The following is a 5,494-nucleotide window of genomic DNA, read 5'->3' as shown; positions in this document are numbered from 1 at the left end:
CTGCCCAAGAAATTTTTGTGTGACCACCTCACAATATAGACGGGTATGTAAAATAAGTATACAAATCAAGCATTTAGTAGTAATAAGTCACATATAAATTTATTTTAAAACAATTCTTTGCTATGCATGTAATTTTTGCCATTTATTAAAGAAAGATGAAAGCAAAATTTCATACTAACAAGATGGTCATGTTTGTTTACTTTTACATAAATATTAAGTATTGTCTGAATATTTTACAGGGTGTATCAGTTAACATTTTTCAGAGTCGATGGATATTTTTATTTTATAACAGCCAGTAATGACAACATCATTTTGTATGAATACGCAGCACAAAATGGCAGAACTATGTACAGGGCCATTTCAGAAATTGTTGGAAATTCTGCCCTAATCCCAAGCCAAAATTCACATAATTTTTTTTTATTCATTTTTGTTTATTTATTTTACAATACTCAAGTTAACCACCGAGACAGCGATGCTTACAACCAAATATTCTAGCGTAACACAACCCAGTGGGCTGATCTGGGCTATGGAGAATGGCTCAGATGTTAAGAGTGTGCAGTGCTCTGCAGAGGCCCTGAGCTCAGGTCTCAGCACCCATTCACATAGAGACACACATGCACATAATTAAAAATCTAGATAATAATATTTTAAAATATATACTAATTTGATGCTTACATGCTGAGGACTGATCATAGAACTTTTTTTTTTTCACTATGTCTTTTTGTTATTTTTGTCTTTTTTTTTTCCAGAGCTGAGGACAGAACCCAGGGCCTTGCACTTGCTAGGTGAGCGCTCTACCACTGAGCTAAATCTCCAACCCCTCACTATGTCTTTTATTGTCCCCAGTGTCACCCCAAACATACTTGTAATTCAGGTTCTTGTTTCTGGACCTCAGTAACTTAGGTCTTATTCATCAGCCTGCTACACTCTTCCCTTTTCAGACTCATAGATACCATCCAAAAACTTTCTGATATCCTTATTTTTAACTATTGTGGCCTGCTGAAGCAGAGCTGCTGAATTTGCAACAAGTTCAATGTCATTTCCTTCAAGGATTAATCCACCCTTCTGGGCTTGAGCAACACCTGTGCCCCGCAAACCCCGCAGATGTATTTTTCAGGGGAGAAATTTCGGATTTCAACCAAAGGCCTGTTCTCCTGGATAACAAGGTTGATGGACCTCGTCTTGGAACAGAAGCCCAGGGCGCCACCCTTGATCATGTTCTGAACATGACTGCAGATGGTTCTGGTGGCGGCCAGTTCCTTCTGTTAGCCCACCATCTGTCAGCCCTGAGCCTCCTCTTTTTCTTCCCAAGGAGACTCAGCTCTACACTGATGTGATTGAAGTCCCTCGGCAGGGTTCCCCTGGGGCCCTTCATGATGACTGTGCGTCCCTTCAGAGTGATGCCGACATTTTCTGAAATGGTGACAATCTGATTGCTGAAAATGGTCTTCATTCTTGCAGTAAATGGGGCCAAAAATGGTCTTCATTCTTGCAGTAAATGGGGCCAAAAAAAAAAAAAAAAAGCTGGAAAAGTAGTTCTAAAAATTAATTTTTATAATATGGGTGTTTTTCCCTACATACATGTCTGTGCACCATGTGTGTCCAATGCCCACAGAGGCCAGAAGATCCCCTGGTACTAGAGGTTGCAGGTGTGGGTGCCGGGAATTGAACCTAGGACCCCAGGAAGGGCTCTTAACTGCTAATCCACCTCTCCAGCTCCATTTGTAGGAAAATATTAAAAGTCATTTGTACCCACGTGGTGGCCCTTAGTCCCTGCACTTGGGAGGCAGAGGCAGGCAGATCTCTGGAGTTTAAAGCCAGCCTCGTCTACAGGACAGCCAGGGCTACACAGAGAAACCCTGTCTTGAGAAAAAAAAAAAAAGTCATTTGTAGTTAATCCATGATTCATTTGTGAGAGAAGAAAGCTTTGTGTGTGTACAGTAAACACAGTGCAATTCATAATATACAATTGCCTAGAATCTGAGCGGAGGCAGCATTTGTTGGTAGTTTGTGGCAGGACGGCATCGGTGTGCCATGTTCAGAACCAGGGCTGCAGTGATGTCTTGGATGCCAAGAGGGTGAGCTGGTTTATGGGAAACACCTAGGGTTCCTTATGTGTGTTTTGGTATTATACACTCAGACACCACTTTTACTAGTATCAGATTTTTTTTCTTCGCTCCCATGGTTACACTCCTCCATAGCTGAAGGAGGTGTGATCTACAGAAACTGAAGCCAGCTCTGCCTCTGATGATCATTCATTCCTCTGGAAACAGAGGTGCCACTACTCTCTTGAAGATTCAAACTGTTAATTCGGACTCCCCACTGTCTCCAGAAAACTTGGGAGAGTCTTTGTCTGGCTTCCTAAGAAGCCCTGGTCACCTAGACCCCAGATGTGTCATGGGCCTGGAGCCTGGGTCAAAGAGACCAGGCCCCAGCATGAGGCACTTTAATCCCACAGTGTGTGTGTGGGGGGGGGGGGGGGGGAGAGTAGGCCCTGTCTTGAGCCCTCTGCACTAGTTATCCTGGGGATTTTCCCAGGTGCTCCACAGAGGTCAGCTCAGACCTTGGAGGTGCCCCAGGTGGTTCCCAAGACCTGGGAGCTCAAGAGCTGAAAAGGCCTTTGTCCTGAGGCAAGAAAGTGAATTTAGCCTAGAGCCCAAGCCCCAGACCACAGTGATAGTTCTGGGCCACCCAGGTCACCTCAAATTCCCAGACACCAGGCTTTCCAGAGGATTCTGTGGCGGGACCTCGGGTTTGGTTTGCCTCAGTGGTAGATGGGCCCAGGTTAGAAAGAGATGTGAAAGTAACAGACCGCTCTGGAGACTAGCCCATTCCAAAATGGAAGTGAGGGCCAGCGGGTGTGGCTGATAGTGGAGGGCTTGTCTAGCAGGCACCAGGCCTGGTTTCAAACCTCAACACTGCAGACAAGGGAGAAGTACCCGCCCAGAACTACACTGTATGGTAAACACCGGGATAGACTGAGTGTGGTTTCCAGCTTCTCCATAAGGAAGTGGGATTAGCCGATCCATTTAAGGCTGTGGCAACATAAGGTGAACCAACATCTCACTGTTAACACCAAGAGGTATGCCTCGGGGGTGGGGGGTGGGGTGGCTCCGAAGGATAGGCCTACGCTACAGCAGGAATCACGGATGGCAGGCTCCAGCAGCCTGCAACAGGCTGAGACATATGCCCAGGCCTAAAGGATTACAGGTCAGGTCACACCTTAAAGGTTCAGTTAAGACCTTAAATCCCTCCCCAAACTCTGGGGCTTAGCACTTGCCAAAAATTCCCAGCTAGGCATCCAAGCCTCCAAGTTAGTCTAGTTGATCCTTCCCACCCCAACCCCGACCCCCACCCCATCCACAGATAGCACCCGCCTAAAAATATTGGGGTGAAACTGACCTTCAGTGGAACTTTGGGAGAAAGACTGACAGGATTGGAATTGTAAACTGCTGGGAAAAATTAGTGTTTTGTTTTGGTCCTCCTCTCTCTGAGGAGTGCTAAAAAGGGGGTGGTCTAGATCCCCCACTGAGAGGAACAGGTTTCCCTCCGGCAGTTTGAGGATTGGGACCCAGGTGACTTTTGTCCTCTGAAAGGGACCTCCACTAACTTCAAAAGTTGTGTAAGAAGCTTGAATTTGAATAACAGGAGGAGAAATTTCAGAGACAAGGAAAGTAAACCCAGGATCAAAGGGAAACTTGAGCTGGAGCCGGTGGGCCTGGCCCTCTGCTGGGGACAGAGCCTTAGACTGAGCAGTTCTAGGATGACCTAGGGACAGCATTCACAGCCCAGCATCACCAGCAGGAATAGTGAGGAGGGCCCATTGTTCCCCCTTCCCTAACTGGGGAGGCTAGCTGGCTCTTGAGGTGGGCTGCCATTCCCAAATGATTTACTGAATATGAAATGTAAGAGATGAGGGGGAGGCAGAAGTCTCAGACAAAATCAGAAAAGCATAAAGCATTTTTTGAGACAATAAGACTTAATACTGACAGATGACTCTGGGAGCTCAGGGAGGCACCCAACAGGGAACCACAGGGGCACAGCGCTGGAGTACAGGTAAAGGGCCATCGAGCCTGCCTCTGCCAGCACCTTCTCAGGGGAATGTTGACATTTGCACCAATAGGGGAGGCAGAGGGTGCTGTGCCCATTTTTCATATGGGAAGGCTTGTAGACCAGTGATGGCCAGAGCTGGAAGTTTAAGCCAGAGGCAATCCAACTGTCTCCAATTGGCCTGCCCTAAAGCCTTGTTACAGCCACCTCTGACCCAGATCTTGACAGCCCTATGACTCCATTTGACACTATATTCTAAATCAGGTTTCCCCATCGTGGCAATTTCCAGGTGAAGTTAGGAGGAGGTGAAGAGGGCGGAGATACGAATTCCCCACGGTAATCCAGTCAGGGTCGGACCCTGTGGATATCTCGTTCCCAAGTTGCTTTGCACCCCGACTTTTAGTTTCACTGTCTGATTTTGATTATCTGAAAGTAGTGTGAGCTAGCCTCGTTGCTCTGCGGCAAGAGCTAGGCCCCGGACCCGGTACCAAGCTTGAATTTGATTTTCACACAACGTGGACCGTTTGAAAATTTCACGGACAGATGGGGGTGGGGGGTTGACGTGATCCTGAGAAGGCAGGGTTTCCAGAGGCAATGCTGGGGGAGAAGAGGCAGGGGCCTACACTAACTCCACACCCACTTCCTTTCAAGTAGCCTGGGGCACTTTCACTTTGGGCTGGCTCCATTTTCCGTTTTGTTGACTACTTCACTGCCGGCCATTTATTTCTTGTACCGATCATCCATAGCTGGGACTTCCTCTACATAAAAAGAGAGCTTCACGATGGCTGCGGCTCCAAGCATCGGGTCCAAGAACTCAGGAGTTCATTCCAGGAGGTTTTCTGGAAGAGGAAGCTGTCCATGGTCACCAGGCAGACCGATCAAAGCTTGCTGAAAAGCTTTTCCACCGCCCAACCCAGGTGTGGACTCCAGTGGACCTGATCCGCGCTCCAGATGGAGACAGAAGCCACGGAGCCCTTGCTCCTGCTCGTTTTCCCAGAGTCCCAGAAGTGGGTCCAGAAGTGGGTAGTTGGTCCAGGAGGAAGTTGGTGGGGGGCACGAGGGACGCCTCCTGGGCAGGCTGGGTGAGTAGGTTCCTTACCATTGAGCAAAACTGGAAAAGCCTAGAGAGGGCTTCCCCTTGGGCCCAGGGGAGGGGATGCGTTCCTGGTTCTGCGGACCCCACGTTGAGGTTCTGCGCCAGCGCACGGGGGCCGTGGGGAGGCGGCTCCTTGAAGCAAGACCTGCCCAGGCTACCCCACAAGGAGCTGAGAGTGTCTCAGGCTTTTAGATTTGAACTTGGGAGGCCGAGCAGCCGGGCCGAGTTCCGGGACAGCCATTGGTTGCTGCGGCGGCGTGACATCAGCGCGAAGGGGTACGGGAGGGAGGGCTGGGAGGAGCCTGGGAGGGGAGTGTCCCAGCTCCTAGCACACCCGGAGCCCCGGGA

At 48.8% G+C, this 5,494-nt stretch overlaps 1 pseudogene; it reads right to left on the bottom strand.

Annotated features, from left to right (window-relative positions):
* Window positions 1–906: 906 nt before the first annotated feature.
* On the bottom strand, window positions 907–1,453 carry LOC129665766 (60S ribosomal protein L9-like; annotated as a pseudogene).
* Between the last annotated feature and the right edge of the window lie 4,041 nt (window positions 1,454–5,494).

The sequence above is a fragment of the Psammomys obesus genome, unplaced genomic scaffold (genome assembly GCF_907164565.1).
Source record: "Psammomys obesus unplaced genomic scaffold, mPsaObe1.curated_primary_1811, whole genome shotgun sequence".
NCBI lineage: Eukaryota > Metazoa > Chordata > Mammalia > Rodentia > Muridae > Psammomys > Psammomys obesus.
The sequence above is the reverse complement of the archived record's forward strand: the minus strand, read 5'-3'. Positions and strand labels throughout refer to the sequence as shown.